Here is an 18,234-nt window from a genome sequence, read left to right as displayed (position 1 = left end):
ATTGTTTCCGAGTTTCAAGACGTGTTTTCGGACCGTCCCGGAAACACGACGGTGATCGAGCACGATATCGAGCTAACTTGTGAGGAGCCAATCCGTAGCAAGCCGTATCGTTGTTCCCCCGTGCAAAAGCAGATCATGAAAGAGGAGATCGATAAAATGCTGGAGTTGGGAGTCATAGTACCGGGCGAGAGTGACTATACATCCCCTCTAATATTGATTCAGGTGCCAGGAAAAGATCCGAGGCCATGCATCGATTACCGGCGTCTTAACACAATAACTCGAGACCAAACTTACCCGATACCCAACCTAGAGGAGAGGGTGGAAACTGTGTCACAGTCCAGCTATATTTCCACGTTAGACCTCGTGCGAGGGTATTGGCAAGTCCCCCTTACAGAGCGTGCCAGCCGCTATGCCACATTTGTTTCTCCATTTGGAACGTATCGCCCACTTAAGCTGAGCTTTGGATTGAAAAATGCACCCTTTTGTTTTTCAGGCTTAATGGACCGCGTTCTTAAAGGCCTCTCCGAGTTCGCTCTGCCGTATATTGACGATGTCGCCATCTTCTCCAACGACTGGGAAGAACATGTCGAGCATCTACGCGTCGTGCTGAACAGGTTGAGAAAGGCTGGCCTTACCGTGAAACCTACTAAATGTCACCTAGGGTGTGGCGAGGTGTCTTACCTGGGGCACGTTGTGGGGCGTGGCCGGCGTAGACCTTCAGAAATTAAGGTAGCCGCTGTCGTGAACTATCCACGACCAACCACAAAATCAGAGATAAGGGCATTCTTGGGCTTGGCTGGATACTATCAGCATTACGTGCAAAATTACTCTAGCATTGCCAGCCCCCTCACTGACGCGCTTCGAAAGTCCGAGCCGGTTAAAGTAGTATGGGACTCAGAAAAGGAGACTGCGTTTTGCCAGCTAAAACAGGCCCTAAGCGAAAAGCCTGTTCTCATGGCACCCGATTTCTCTAAGAGATTTGTGATTCAATGCGACGCGAGTGATCGCGGCATGGGAGCTGTATTGTGCCAAGAGGACAGTGCTGGTAACGAAAGGCCAGTTTTGTATTTAAGTCGAAAACTCAGCGGCAGGGAAGAGGCGTACAGTACCTCTGAAAAGGAATGCGCTTGCCTCGTGTGGGCCGTTCAAAAGCTAGCTTGTTATGTCTCCGGTTCGAGGTTTGTGGTTGAAACGGACCACTGTCCTCTAACCTGGTTAAATAACATGTCGCCTAAAAGTGGCCGGTTACTGAGGTGGAGCATGATACTCCAACAGCACAACTTTGACGTTCGCTACAAAAAAGGAAGGCTAAACGCTAATGCCGACGCATTGAGCCGTGCGTTTAGTTAGTACCTTCTCAACCTTTCGGTTTCTCGCTGGCGATTCGGGGCAAAATTTTGACCTCATCACGACCTGGGCTGAGCGCTCTCGTTTAGAGTGATCTCAAGGGGCCAACTTTATGTGGTATTCTAATCCGTTACGTTGTTGTACGTGGAAAAAAAATTGAGTTGTCATTTTAGGGGTCTTTTGTCCCACATGTGCCTCTAGATGTAGAGGGAACAATATTCCGATAAACACGTAGATAGGTATATGTTGTACAATACTTTGTCTGGTGTTCTGTCGGGTGACCGGGGGCACTTGCTTGTGTCGTGTGTTGTCTGTTGTCGAACCGTTCTTAGCAAGTTGCAGAACCATCGACAAGTGCTGAAACCGAAGATGGTCAGAAGAGACGAGCGAAGTTGGCCAGCAAGTTGTGGCGACAAGCCAGTGGAGCTGGGATCCGTCGTCAAAAGTGGAATGTGTTCCCGGACCAGTCTGGAGCTGTATTCTCCCCATGGCCCTGGAGGCGAACCTGGAGGGACCTGGCGAACGAGCGCACCTGACATCCGAGCCCCGTGGAAGCAGCTCGTCTTTCCGGTGCATTGTCTGGCGGCGGGGGTGCTGTTATGCCAGCGAGTCCTCGTCAAACGTCCGTGCCTCTAAAAAAGGCAATCTGGGTCAAGGCCAGTCCGCCTGGCGCGATCACCTCGACGGCGTGAACACGCGCGGCGCCCCTCTGGCCCATGTGCAGTGAGTCAGCTGCGCACGTGACAGCGAGCCGGCGGCCGCGTGTCTGGTGGTCTGACGCATGGCGCGGCGGCCCCCATTGGCGGAATCTGCCCTGACGACCAGCGGCGCTTCTGATTGGACATTTTGGTTGGACCCGGTGCAAATAAAAGAAGCCCTGCGGCGTGTCGCGATCAGCGGTCTTAGGCGAAAGGCTGACCTATGTGTTAGAGAGGAGAGCTCGGCTCTTCGAGTCTCTGTCGGCCCCAGTGCCGAAATTGTAACGCCTCTGTATATATGCTGTACATAAACCTTGTTTAACTCACCGTCGTCTCGTCCGCTCGTCTTATCGGCTCTGCGCAGAAGCAGTCGCGAGCTGATAAACATACGCTACGCAACAAAGCCCAAAGTTTGACAGTGTTGAATCATATGCTTGGACTTTGGTGCTCGTTAAAGAACCCCAGGTGATCGAAACTTCCGGAGGTGTTCACGACGTCATCTTTTATAATCATATGGTGGTTTTGGGACGTTAAACACCAATAATAACACTTAAAAAACCAAGTAATTATTGCCAACCTGTCTACGTGCATGCCAATAAAAATCAAAAAGAATTGACGAGATGAAAAAAAACTAAATGTTAGCTAGCTGTCGCTGTTCCTCTGCGATATCCCGGACGCGGTTGCCGTTATCAATGCCAGAGCATGCCTCATCAAACATAAAGCTTGACCATCAGCCTCCCGCGTCATTGAGGACAAGTGAGGCAAAAGATTATCACGAGATGACATCCCCATATTACGTCATAGCGGCGCTGAAGATCCCCCAAAACTTGTGAAATTATTATGCCATCACTGTGCCGTCACGTGACGTAACGCCACATGAGGACGTCCACACATCGCATCGTAGCTTGGTCGAACGAGGCGTGAACACAGAGGAAAGGCAAAAGCATGGTAGGTGAGTGACCTTAGGGGCAATGTGAAACGATGTTATGTGCAGAAAGTTTCAAAAGAGTTCGTCAGAAATACAAATGTTTATCATAAATACACGAACTCCTGCTTTCAAAACAGTCTTGTTTTATTGAACACAGTAATGTCTTTTTTATCAGCATCAATCTATACTTGGCAAGAACATGCGTTTCTAGTTTTGCAGGCCACTTAAACCACTCAATAATTCAACGAGCTACATAAAAAAGCGCCAGAGTAAACTTTTTTATTATCCTTACAAATGTGATACGCCTGTGCAGTTCATGCATGAAAGTATAAGATTGCTAGAGCTCAACTTCCCGCAACCACTATATAACCATGAAGCACGCCGTGGCTGGGTTCTACAAATGAACTACGAAAAACTGGGGTTCTTTGACGTAAGCCCCGACATAAGACGACTGGTGTTTTTCACATTTCGCCACCTTCAAAATGCGGCCGCCACTGTGGACTAGAGCCGAACTTTCGTCCTCGAGTTATAGTGACGCGACACTTGAGGCTAAGCTACCACTGCAGGCGAAAGCACAAATGAAACTGGGTAGCAAAGTGTCACCATGCCTTTGTTTCCCAGACTGCTCTACGATATTCAGGAACGTTAAACTACACCACATTACCTGCATACTTATAAAGAATTCTTCCGCGAACTAGGCCGAAATTCTCAGTCGCATTCGTTTTCAATGACGCAAACCTGCACCAAGAATCGGGGCCAAATAATGCACGCGTGCAGTGTGTGTCTCTCGTCAACGAGATTCCGCTTTGGCCAGTGAAACTAAAGACAAAATGCACTAATAGGGACAGTTGTGCGCTATAGGGAATCGCTAACACCCGCACTCACTTTCGCGGAAAGAGTATTACAAATCCAAACGTCTTGTAACCACGGCGCCACAACAATAACAACACAGTCGTATCACAATGACTGCAAGCTGACACGCCAAGCGAGTACCGGGATGCATCTGTAGCAGAGTAGTGCAGCACATTAAAATATTTTACAACATGTAGTATGAGTAGCGTTCTTCTCCAATATTTATGCGGTGTGGCACGAGTTTATATTTACATGTATAATCTAGCTAGCGCGACACCAACACCCACTGATGCCGCTCGCGAAAGAACACCGTCCGGGGTGAGGTCAACTACAGTGTTGTTTCTTCGCGTGGTGCTTGATATAGCGTGAGTGTTGCGTGTACACAAATGAGGTGGTCGTTACCGCACCGAAGTATTGTCATAAACAGGCTCCAACTTATATAAATTGATAACTCATCGTCCTACCTGCGATGAACCCTTGAAACAAGTATATAACAGATGTTATTGCCGAACCACGAAGTGGACGCGACGAAAGCGAAAGCATCAGGCCTACACGTCGCGCCCTCCCTAAGTAACAACAAAAAGACTGAAAAGAAAAAGAAAAATTTGATTCGTGGTCGTTCTGTAGAGATGCCAATATCTTGAATATTTATAAAGGGTACGGTAGTTTCGAGTGGTTTGCCTCAACAGGAACTTCAAAAACGTCTGAGCTTCTTTTTATTTTAAGTGGATGGGTTACATCGAACGGGTCGATCAGTGCCCAGCATGCATCCGAGAGATATACAACGCCGATATACCACCTCCACGAATGCTCTGCGCAATCTCTTTTGAAAGACATTGTGTGCCAGCGCGCTATCGATCGCCATGCTTTCTTTAGCAGCCACCCCGTCACGCGTAGTATGCGAACACAACAGCAACAGTGGCAATGAAGGACACCTAACAGCGACAAAAAAAATGATAGCCCTGTTACTTCCATCGAGTGCTCCTTGTGCGTGTTAATGGTGCTAGATACTCTCAGTGACCTGGCACGAACTGGAAAGGAACAATGACACCTTACTGCGTGAACACGCGTATGCATGTCTTTGGGAAACGACATTGGGAAACACTGCTCTGGAAGTGGATGTTTCGAAACTCCACTACGCATACAAGATACCACTACGCATGCAAGATACTTAGTACTTCAACGTCTTTCTGTTAAGCATCGTAGAAAATTTTTGAAGCTCTCGTGATAAAAATATTTCCACGCTACATGTACATACCACTTTGTTTCTTAGTCATGCAATTCTTTTGCCTTCGTGTGCGCGAATAGTCGCCCTGTTGGCTCGATGAAAGGTTTTCTCATTTTTCTATCGCTAGAGCTCTTGTAAATGGATGCGCACTGTTTCTTACGGGAATAATGGCGAATTGCTTAGAGATAAGCACTGTTGCATTTAGGACAATATAGGTCTAGCTATAAGGTAGAATATATTACGCTAAGAAAGCAGCAGGAACCTACCCACCCAATCAAGCATGCTGATTACCGCTAACACGGGAGTGTCTCTTGGTTGTATATGCTCTGCTTTCCTTCCTGCTAATTATTTGCGTTCAAGTTGATATTCTTTCTGCCAAATGTTTATTCATTTTCTAGAAGAGTTACTCGATTACATACGACTTTTCTTTTAAATTAAAGTCGTCGGCCGTATTGCTTTTTACAAAGTAAAGCGCAGATCAGTTCTCGACATTGGCGTACCAACAGCCCACTATCTTCCTCTAGTATTAGGAATATAGAGCTCTAAAATATTTATTTTCTTATCAAGTAGGCTCTCTCGGCTCTACCTTCTCAACGCAGCTCACATACTGCTTACATTTTGGCTACACTAGCAAATATTACTCTAAAAAAATCATGAGAAGACCAGGTGGCATGGGCCACGCACTTCCGAGCGCCGAGCTTTTATGACGGCCGATAGTGCACTCTGCAGAAGTAACATACTTACCTTCTACATGAAAAGAGTCCATCGGTAACACGTTTTTCAATAAGAACGTCGCCATTCACCCGATTTTTAGGTGAGCTCGCAATATTTCCGATGATGCAAACGACTACACAAAGCTTAACAATAGGTATATAACTTGGCGAGACTGCGTTGCAAAACGCCCTTTCTATGCCTGTGGGGACTCCACATGTACGCCATAGACGGACCGCTCGCGCTAGAATGCTCAACTTTATTCCGCCCAAAGTGCCTACAAATTCGATGCGTTCCAGCAGCCACACGTGAAACGGCTCTCGAGAGATTCACGATGATATACTTGCGAAATAATGAACGTAGCCATTTTACCAACGGTGCATTTCTTTCTGTGGTGGTTTACTGAGAGGCCTTTCCATTTTGAACGTCTAGATTGCTCATTCTGTTCTGGTTTTTTTTCTGCAACTCACTTTGTGTTCTCCCAAATGTGAAAAACCGTTTGCAGGTATCACGAAAGGGGCCGTATAGGCAGCCTACATGAACGGCCGTTTTTAGGGTGGAGACATCTTAATAAGTGCCTTCAAGAAACTCAGCAAAAACCAGCGGGCAACGGGGCACGCTGTTGCGAGCTTCCACCAAATTTAGCGTAGTTTTCTGTGCGCCGCCATTTTGGAGCCAGCCAACACACAACACCTGGGCGTTTGACAGCGGCGGTTCTCAGGGTCGTGTAAGCGACCCAGTTCTCAAAGTGAGCGCACGAAGAAATTCGCAGCCCACACACAAACACTTGCGACATAATACTGAGGTTACGCTGACACGAACGCAAGCGTGGCAACTGCTCAGACTAGCGAGCGCGTCTCCATACGAACGCGCGGACGCGTCCCGTTTGTGGGCTTCCTACTCGCAATGCGTGGACGCAGCAACGACAACTTCGGTTATCTACTCATTCGCGAACACCGCGAAACACATATACGTGTGCCGCAGGAAAAAACAGTGAACGAAATACGCAGTACTCACAGAGCAAATACGAGACGCACTGGTGGGCTCCCAGCCGTCTCGCTTCACTTGAGCCAGCCATAGTTGTCGTCGGCCAGGGCTCGCTGGGAAGCGAAAAATTCGCACTCCCTTTCTGTTGTGGTTAGTGCAGAGCGGTACGCAGCATCCAGGCATTTTAACGTCGAACGTTTTGACGTCATATTATTGAGAACTAAACGCAACCGGGCGTACACGCAGTGCGGGCACCAAGGTGGGGCGACAGCGCGGCGTTGCTGTCTGGCAACATTGTGTTTTGGCGGGCGGCGGTGCGTTGGCGGCATGTAGTGGGTCAAAGGCTGACATCGCCCTAAAAACGGCCGTTCATGTAGGCTCCCTAGGGCCGTATACCTTGCGGCGCCACCTTTCTCGAATTTTCCGCCCAATGGTTCTGCGCTTCGCGTGGCGCATCCAGTACTAATGCGTTCGCAGCAAGAGCAACATATTGAGTTGGAAGAGACCTCGGATAGGCGACCGGAGTACGGCAGAATATTTCCTCCATGACTTAATAGATAGTTCAGCTCATGCGTATGGCATTGTCCCGGGACGGGGTTAGCGGCAGTCCTGCTGATACATAAGTCGAGAGTGCACACTGATTGCAGCAGGCTTGTGTGCGTCTGCTTCTGAGGAAGATGTTTCGCCCACTTCAAAAGCTGTATGCATTTATTGTCCGCTAAAACTTCAAAAAAAACAGCCTTGCAAAAAATATTCCTTTGTTGTGGTCTCCTATAACAGCTCTCGCTGTAAGATTGCTCAAAAGATAAAAGAAAACCGAAGCGCGACACTGTAAATATGATTGCAGCTTTCGTCCATATGTTTGCTTCAGAAATGCGGCGCTGTTTTTTAACACCACAGTACAGTAGTTCACCAACCCCAAAACAAGCTTCAATAGATGTCCGCACTCTTGTATTTAGAAAGAGTGGTTAACAATTTTGAGTACTTTGTACTCTACTATGAGAGAGCAGAAAGCCGTCCCGCCGAACACCCATTTGATGAGGCCGTGTTGACGAAAATTCTGCCATGAATACGTTCACGACACTGATGCTCTTGAGACTGCTTAGTAGTGCACGAGGCAGTACACTGTGCAGGTGAATTGACTTTTGACTCCGGACCCATCACGAGTGATCCGGACCCATCACGAGTATATTGCTGCCCTGCACTACTTCCAACATGGGCTTCGAGATTTCCCTAGTGTGTAGTCTTCTTTTTTTTTTAATATATGCACCAAGAAATGCCTGCTTGAGCAAAAATCGCTAAACCTGAAGTGACTCAGGTATTTTTCGTACCATATACACTAACGTTCTGAAATGCAAGCACAAAAGCATTAATCTCCTAAATATGGAGATGCACAAATTAAATACTACAACAGCAGACGCTTCGATAGACCCGAACTCTTTTAGCCACCGGCTACTCCCTTAATCTTAGCTTGTTAATGAGGTGTGGGGTGATTTTAAATGCGCATTTCATGCGCATTTAAAATGAGCATTTCATAGTCACACCCTCTCGTAAACCTGGCATCGGCGGTACACTCTCACTGCGCATGCTCGCGTCTCGTGCCACTGTCGCTCTCTTCCCACTCTCTCGCCTCGGAAGGCCGACGCAGGCAGCGGCTGCTAGTAAAGACAAGCCGGCGCAATTTCCCACGGTGAAAACTCGAGTAAGTGCGTCGTAGAGAGGGAGGGGGGGTGTTCACGTGAATGTTGCCTACTTGAGTGTCATTACGGAATGCATCGATGTTATTTCTTGTATCATACTTTTATTTGTTTAATGAACGAGAAGCGCTGTCTTCAACGTCAAGCAACAGCAAAGACGCGCTTGACTGAATTCCTAACGCGCTATTCAGTGCGTCTACTCGTACGGGGTGACCACTGAATCAGTGCGCAGCACGAGCAATCGGCTTTTACTCACGAACGCTGCCTGCGTCAGCCGTACGAGGCAAAAAAAGGGGGTAGCGAGAGTTCACACGAGACGCGAAACGCAAGCATGCTCCGTGGGTGTGTCGAGGGCGCCACCAACGCCGCATTTGCGACTGTAGGTGCGGCTACAAAAAGCTCCGCATTTAAAAACTGGCTGCTCGCGCTGCACCACTGTTCACTAACTTTGGATCGCCCACTCTGAATTCAGTCAAAGGCGTCTTTACTTGGCTTCACTTGACGTTTTTCTAGATTCGAGTAGGAGCTATAGAAGCAAAAGTACCTTCAACCAGCACTGGGGCAGAAGCCCACTGCAGCGTCCCACCACTCATTGAAGGCAACGCTTCTCATTCATTCAATAAATAAGAATTAAAAAATGGCAACATATGCACGGGGTGAATGATGGAGAGTGGAGTAGAGCATCCATCTGTCCATTTGTCTTTGCTTCCGTTCGTCCATGCGTCCATCTGTGTGACGGTCCGTGTGTCCATCCACCCGGTCGTACGTGCGTCTGATCGTGCGTCCGCACGTCCATCCCTGCGCTCGTCCATGCATTCACCCTGCGTTCGTCCACGCGTCCATCCGTCCGTGCAGCCATCCATGCGTCCACTCATAGATCTGTCTGTGTGTCCATTCGTCCATCTAGTCAACACTCCAAGTACCATCATCTCGCATCTTTTCTTCATACATTCTGCTTATAGAAGCACTGCCATCAAGCGGACATTCCAAAGACTAAACGAGGGGTGGCACAGGCACACTTTCTTACTTTCCACCTTTAACCACCTCGAGTTCATGGTATATACTAGTTCACTATATTCATGGCACTGCGGCCCAACGCTCGCTAAACCTTTCTAAAACCAAAAAAGTTACGCACAGCAAGTATAACGTAGCAACCCTTTCTTTTCAGATAGCGTTCATTGTACATGCCAATGGCTGCTAATGGGGAATGAGAGACAAGAGAATTCGGCTTTTAGTTTAAGCGCACACTGCAATTTTTTTATTGTTCAACAACACATAGGAGAAATCTCCCACCAGCACCACCTTGCAGGTCAAAGCGTAGGACATGTTAAGCACTACTACGAGGAACGAACGGGTACCGCTTTAAGGAGGTTCGCCCCTAAAAAATTCGCAGATCCCACGTACAGTGGAAATCCATCATGTGTGAAGCACGAATAAGAATTGTTGATATGTGACTTTAAAATCAGCACAACGTTACAAGGTGGAGGTAAATGATGCCGTACATGACTTCCGTGTCATGATTATTATGTCTGGATGTGTCCTTTACCTTTGTCATCTATTCAGTGAACATCACGTGATATCAATTTTAGTTTATGTGGAGCTTGCGAAACAGCCGTGAGCATGCTCTGAGCGTGGTAAATTTTGCATGACACGCGTGTTAGGATTATCATGTTTGCTCCAGTCATTTGTTTCGTCTTGCATTGACGTCGCGTAGCACTGAATTCGGTACATGTGGAGCTAGAAAAAAACGGCCGCGAGCGCATCATGAAGGGCCCTATATACTCCGATGTAGCTTTGACGCACGCGCACGCTGGGCACCGTGACGCTACGTTAGCAAAATGCCAGCACTTTATAATCTGACTCCAGGCATGACCGGCGCGACCAGCGTCCGTCGGCGTGGCCTGATGGCAACTGGCGCGAAATGCGGCACGCCGATTTTTGTACCAATGCGTTACCCAGACAACACAGTGCCTCCCTCATTCGTGACGAGGGACGCCGGACGTGCTGAAAAGCACATGCGTCAAAGCAACGCAGCGCGGTGCGCGCCTGCGAGTATATCGCAGGACCGGCGCCTGGCGTGGCAACGCCGGCGAGCACACGCACCGCGTAACGTCGAAATGCATTGGCGCCTTGACTACGACATGTAGTCATGTTCTCACATGTGACAAGCATCTCATGATTATAATGTATGCACCAGTCACATAACTTCTTATTCGATTGGTGTCACGTAACTTCAAATTGCGCATATGTGAAGCTAGCAAAACGGCAGCAAGCGCATCAACAGTGTGGTACGTAGTCATGTTGTTACATAACACACATGTCGTGATTATGATGTTTGCATGTGTCACTTGCCTATGCCGTCTGTTCGCGTCACGTAATAACGACTTTGGTACATGTGAAGCTAGCGAAACGGCCACAAGCACATCATGAGCGTGGTATATAGTCAAGTTGTTACATGACACGCATCTCAGGATTATCATGGTTGCACCAGTCACATAACTTTGTCATCCACTCACGTTCTGTAATACGAAATTTGATATACGTGACGCTAGCAAAACAGCCGCGAGCGCATCATGAGCGTGGCATGTAGTCACGTTGTTACATGATAAAATTGTCATGATTTTTATGTTATGGTGTGTCACTTGCACTCGCCATGCAATCATGCCATACCATACTTGTTTCGCAACAATGTCATACGAACGAAACCCCCGCAAAAACTGCAGGACCATGAAATGTATATATTGACATTCATGACATATATATAATCATTTCCATGTTAAGGCCAGTCAAGTACGTTCTTCATAAAGTCATGTTATACCATGCCAAGTTTGGTATTTACACCATTATTGAAACGACCAGGAGAGCTAAAAGTCGTAGTCGGCTAGATAGATATATAGATACATAGATACGCTCTACGTCGCCGAAGTTCGCTAAGAAATGCTTCGCATTCAAAAGGCAAAATAATAAGCATTCCTAAATTATACTTAATTACGCAACGTTCGAATGATGCTCCACCCCCTCTGTGATGAATTTGGTCGAGTTTCCCCCTGTGGCATGATGCGGGTGGAAATTTCTTATAGAAGGTTTTGTTGCGAAAGCATTGCGAAGTTGTGCAGTCTCGCGTGGCAGTTCTGCGCAAGTGCCCGGAGCAGTGACGTCACATGGCGCACAGCTGGCCTGCTGGAAAAGTCTTGGCAGCTGCTGCAGTGGCACTCCCGTAATGTCGCTAACTGCCAAATGAATGTCAATTCATCTATCCGTGGTTCGTTCGTCTGCACTTCCATCTGTATTTCGTTTGCACTTCCATCTGTATTTCGTTTGTCTGTTTGTCCGTGGTTCATCCATAAACCCATCCGTCCGTACATCCAGGGTCCGCCCATTTGTTCGTGGTCCATTCATTGTTCTTCTATGTGTCCGTGGTTTATCCATCGGTTTGTTCATTCGTGTTTTTTTTCATTTGTTCACCTATTCATCCATCCATCCATCCATCCAACCTTGGTTTAATTGTCCGTCCGTCCATACATTCGTGCGTCCATCGGGGGATCATTCGTTCGTTCATCCATAGGTCACGCTACGTACATTTTGGCATAGCTGATATAATCCACTGCTACTTTCTTTTGTGATGCATGTCTAGATATATTCCGAATGTTTCAGCCTGTTTTCTAATCTGGCTGTCAAGCTCTTTAGCAGCACTGTTCGTCCTCAATATGGCGTCTGCTTTGTTACTCCTTCAGATAAAATCATTTCACGACAAAGAATGCACATGGCACTTTGTCAGGGTAATGAAAATATTTTTTATAACACAGTAAATCAGATACTCACACAACTAATGCAAACTAGCTACACAATGAGACAGTGGTATGAAATCAGTTACAATGACTACGTATGTGCAAGCCTTCGTCCTACGTAGAGTCATAATAGTTTGCTTCCTACTCGAAGTGACAGGTCTCCAAGAAAACAAAATGAGATCGCCCAGTCAGGAAACTGTATAAGCAAGCCTTAGGGTTGCCCCTGATCACAATTATGGTGAAAATATTTAAATAATTGCTATGCGACCCGCTCGACAAATCGAGCGAAGCGCGCTACATAGAACAGATAAGATGGTTTCAAAAGCAAACCTGGGCAAGTTCATTCTACAAAAGCTAGACAAAGGCATTCGCAGCAAGTGGAAAATGCCGATGTAGTCGCGATGGTGAGAAAAGAAATTGAGGTCCCACCTTTGCTCCAAAACATGCACCCGGAACATCGCACCGGCAGGAGAAATACGAGGGTGCTATACTTGTAAATAAAATGCGTAAATTTCAAGGCTGTGGAATTCGTCGATGCGGCGAGATATGCGCACAGATTTATCTACGTGGTCATGGTGGGCGACTGTGAAGGGACATAAAAAACGAGCGTTACGGTGCAAAGCCCTGATGGCGGAGGATGTGGCGGAGGAGATGGCCGTCGCTCTCGAGGTGGCCCTCTCCGATACCGCAGTAGATTAGTCACTCGCAAGTGAAATATGTAACAAGGAGAAAATATTAAGCGGAAGGATAAGCAGGTTAGCCAGTTCTTAGTCTGCCTGGCTACCCTGTGGTGGGGAAAGAGTTAAGGGGAATAAAACAAGATAGAAAAGAAATGTTGCAAAGAACGAGAAATTATAAAATAGTGCCGCCATTTCCACGAAGTGATTGATGATAAGTGGGCGAAGCTCCGGAGGTAAACCTGGTAAGCCATGAATCCTCCGTATATTTTGCCCAATCGATTTTATTACAACGCTCCCCCTAGTGTACGTCACCGCACTAAATCAAACGATTGCCTTCCACCAATGAGACGCGACTCATGTGCTATCGTTCCTATTTTATAAAATCTCACATCTTTTATCATCAACTACAAGTACTGCCGTCTAGTTTATAACATCTTGCATCTTTCCATCATCAGCTACAAGTACCACCCTTTAGTGAACACTGCAAGAACTAAACAAGGGGTGGCTACATACAGGGGATGGTACTGCCTTCTAGTTAACACTGCAAGTGCTAAACGAGAAGTGGCTATATACAGGGGACGCACAGCCCATGCCTCAAGAAGTTTCGCCCCTAAAATAGCGAAAGAGGAAAAGCAATATCAAAGGGAATAAGACACTAAAGTCTGTCTGTGAGGCCAGTCGTCTGCAAAAAAGCCTAACAAAACTTTAAAAGCCTTGTGGGCTAACGAAAGAGTCGGCCAATGACCCGGAATCCTGTGTTCCGACAAATGCCGATCATCTAGTCTATTCAGAGCTTAAGTAAGTTCTTGTCTTGGCACGTTGAAAGGGGTGCACTCACACAGAAGGTGGGCGATGGTTTCTTCGCAGCTGCTGTAAGTGCATGTAGAAGAGGAGCTGGACATTCCAATAAGACAGGATATAGGAAAAAAACATAAATCCGAAGGTCAAAATACAATCAAAGAAGACGTAATTATACCCTGCCACAAACAAATTAACTTAAAGTAAAAGATGAATGATCTATCTTTCTAGCAATCGGTATACCACGAAGGTCACAAGTGCCTTCCAAGAGCAAGGTGAGCGCTTATTGTGCATGGTTCGCCACGCGGGCAAATATATGATCACAACAGCAACGAATCGCAATCTCACGCGAAGGATGGCAAGCAACTTGATACTTGAAGAGAACACATCAAGCCTAAAGTACTTACGAAATGAGCATACACAGGAAAGCACGCGTTAACAGGGCACGTGTCACAGTTCAGCCATTAAAGCACGCTGCTCAAGCACAAAGAATGGCGCACACAACAAACGCGCTAGTATACTAAGGATAAACGCGAACTTTCACAATTCTTCCTTCTTCGTGCGTAAGCAGCACTCTCCTTCCGGAAACGTGGCTGCAGCAGTGAGACGAGTGACCTTCGTGCTCTCTTTAACTGATGTAAATTTAAAGAAAACTTCAGGTGCAGAAAGTTGACAACTTTCTGGAGCAGCACGGCCAAAGCTACGTGGGTAGAGCTTATGCACACGTGCACCATTCGCTACAGTTGACAGGAACGTGCTGAAGTTGCAGAGTTCTGATGACCACCGAAAATACATAGTGTATATAAATCGCTCGCCGCTAGCAAGTTGGAAAACGTGTGCTCTGTGGCATAGTGGTTTCGCACCGCACATTGTGGAGTGTGAGGTCACAGGTTGGACGGCAATCAGTCAAATTACTTCTTAGCTTATTTTTGTAATCTCTTGGTGTATCCTTGCAGCAGCATATCTATGACCGATCTACACTAGCGCGAAGTCTGGTGGACCTCGGCATAAAACACCTTCCTTTTAAAAAGCAGGCAGTCGCGTGGGCGCAGCAGCAACTAAGCACCTACCCTAACCGAATGATCCCTCGTATTTGTTACCCGGTTCTATATTTAGGAGATAAATCCAAGGATTGTAAAGGAGTGGCAACACTGGTTTACTTACTATTGGAAGTGCTGTATGCTGGGATCCACCATGACTTTGGGAACGTATTTTCCTCTCGGACGTAACGTAGATGAAACGTTTGTTAGAAACGCAAAGGCACAGGAGGCGGGACATGTTGAAGACGCTTGCGTTCGCGTCCTTGGCTCACATTTCATCGATGTTACCCGCGCGATTCCCAGGCCCGCGCCTCGTCAGTGTTGACTTCACCATTTGTGAACGGGATCGGCTTCGCTAACCCGCTAAACGTCGGCGACAGCCGGGAAACGTGCACGCACAGTTGCGGGAAGCATGCCACGATGGCGTCCCGCCCGTTGGCACGATCACGTGGCAAGCAGCGGCACGCTGTAAACATTGCCGGCGCCGCGAGATTATGGAAGCCCGCTCAGCGCATGCACACACTGGCTCAAGGCTTCTTTTCACCGACAGATAGAGCGAGGTGGCGCAAGTAAGAAGATGCCCTCGTGAGGATAGGGCTAGAGCGTTGCGAGTGGTGGAGAGAGTGAAGCGAGGGAGATGTAACACGTGGCGAGCACGCGGCAGGCGAGGGAGAGAGACGTCACCGCGCACTGCTAGGAGGGAGTGAGCGACTTGGCACCACTCCAAAGCCTGCAACGTGGAGAGCAGCGCTGACGGAGGGACAGCCTTACACAGGCTAGTCAAAAAGCTGCTTCACATATAATATTCTCCCATGGGGAACTGAACCTAAAGGCCAACTCGTGTGATTTTTCGCGGTTAATATATCTCAGTGAAATTCACTGTGTACGTTTATTTGCACATTTCCGTAATTTATGCCAAATTACAAGCTCGCGAGATGCTTTGATTGTTTGCGAATGAATTTTAAAGATTGCCTCGAAACGGTTCACTTGGCTTGCCAGAGTTATTGGCAACACTGCCTGTGTTTCGTTACGTTTCGCATGTCAATGGAAGTGACGCTGCCGATCACATCACTCTTTGGCTGCTGCAGTGTTTACTGTGCTGGCGACAAGGCGATGGTGGCGGTGATCGGCGGTATTCTACCTTCCTGCGTGGTGTTTGGCCGGCGCTTCGCTGGTTTGGCGCGCGATTTTCTGTTCCCTGTAGATAGGTGTGCGGTAGATGGAAGCTCGTGTTGCGTTGTGGGTTGCACAAAGCTCTCATACAAGACGCAGAGTGTTCGCTATCACGACTTTCTACGTGACAGTGCCTTCCGTGAGAAGTGTATCAGTGCGATCAGCTGCGACAGATGATTAGCGAACAGAATGGCACGCACGTGTTTTCATCATTTCTTGCCGCTGTCCTATCGGGACAGCGTTCACTTTATGGTACATTTTGGGTTGTAATTCATTTAGCAATCCCAGAACGGCAGGAATCTCTCGGCAACGGATATTCTCGTCGGTGCGCGCTGGTCTGCAGTCGCCACAAGTGCACCTCTGTAGCAACACCACGCTTGTTCATATAATAACAAAACAGTGTCTAATCATCCACAGGGAAGACTTAACATTCGTCGCCATAGTGCAGCGCCAGTTGCTCGGCGTGTTCAGCGACTGGCCATCGTGGCCGTGGCTCGAGCAAAAAAATCACAGCATATCCACGGAGTCAATGACGATGAGTGGAGTAAAGCGTCCATCAACTCCATCCGTACTTCCGTCCCCCTTGCGTCCGTCCTTGCATCTGTCCGTCTATCCACCTGTCCATGCGTCCATCCATCCGTCTGTCCGTCTGTGTGTCCGTCTCCCTCCATGTGTGTGTCAATCCGTCTGTCCGCCATTGAGTGCACCCGAGCACCCCGCTGAGTGTTCGAGCACCGCGCTGAGTTTTCGGCAACGGTGGTATACTTCGCAAAGGCCACTGAAACTGCTATTTTAATAAATAATAAGTGTCTTTTCCTAGAGCGCATGTAGAATGGAATTCACAGAAATGAGCCCCATCAACTGTAGCACGAGTTATATGGCATAATCTCAAAGATCAAGAGCGTACCAGTTAACGGCCCTGAAAGTCTGACCAAGCAGATTTTTCAATTTTGTGCAGAAGACTGTTGAAATTATGGTAATTTTCTGCTTAAAAATGACGATATGTCATCATTGACCACATAACAAAATGTGATGATTACGCCTCGCTCCTCTACTCATCTTCTAAGTCCTGGGGGCGAGCCTGCAATTTGCTCGGCTCACCCTGGTGAAAAGAAATCAGTCTTAAAGCTGCAGAAAGAAGCGTAGACCACATTCACTATGTTTATTCCTTCTTTAGTTCTTGAGCTTCTAATCAAGTGATGGGCGCTCGGCGTTCCCTGCGGCGACGGGTGTGACCAAACTGCAGTTCTTCTTTTTTGCTGCTACTACCATTTACTACATCGCAAATGCAGTGGTGTACGCAAAGCCTAAGCGGTGTCGACGTAACCACAGATGGAAATCAGTATCCTTTTCTTGTTGTTATATGTAATTGCACGTGAATGATTAAGGATGGATTGGCACAACAGCCTGTATGATTTCTAATGAAGGCAAGTTATACAGGCTACTAAATCGTCCCGAGGAACGTTCAAAGTGAGATTAGATGGAGAAAAAGACAGGCTACTCATTCCCTAAGTTAAGCACTAACTCATGAAGATAAAAACCAAAAGGAGAGATAGGCAATCAAGGATGACTTGCAAAACACGTCGTCCAGTCTTTAATGCTCATCCTGCTAAGAAAGTGCCTGTTTTGACCTTATATAGAAAGCTACCGTTTTCCGCAAATCGCTACCCATGACATAATTCCCAAAGTGGGTAATCTCATCCTCCAATAATCCCAAAACTTGTCGACGCCATAATTTGCAAAAGACTGACCTCTTAAACCCCCAAACTATTTAGGTTTTGATCTTTGATTTTCAAAAGTATCCAAATCTATGCAAGATTGCCGGCGGAAGGCTGTTTTTTTAACGAAAAAAAATTTTTCATTGTATGTTCTACATTGCTGTCAACAATCATTTTCTTCCTGATCTTTGATGAACTTTGATCATATGGTTTCTTATAACAGTTTTAGTCTAATTGCTCATATTCTATCGCCATATTGTCAAGTGTCAATAATCAATTTTATCGAGTGCATACGTATTTTAAATCAAGTTGTTCCCTTTAAAGTTAAGACACGAAGGCAATACCCATGCCATGACATTTAAAAATCAATGAACTTGTGTTCTGCAGTTTCTGAAGTAGTGTGAACGACAGTAATATAAATAAAAGTTGACAATATGCACTGAATCTGTCGGGATAATTTTGCACACTTACTCCGACCATGACGTTCTCTTACCTTTAGAGGGGTGGTGCCACCAAATTTCGAGGCTATGCCAAGCTTGTTGTGGGTTTTCTCTGTATGCAAGGACTCTGCACACGAGGGATTGGACAC

This window comes from Rhipicephalus microplus, unplaced genomic scaffold, assembly GCF_043290135.1.
Source record: "Rhipicephalus microplus isolate Deutch F79 unplaced genomic scaffold, USDA_Rmic scaffold_25, whole genome shotgun sequence".
In the NCBI taxonomy this organism is placed as follows: Eukaryota; Metazoa; Arthropoda; class Arachnida; order Ixodida; family Ixodidae; genus Rhipicephalus; species Rhipicephalus microplus.
This window is presented reverse-complemented; position numbering follows the sequence as displayed.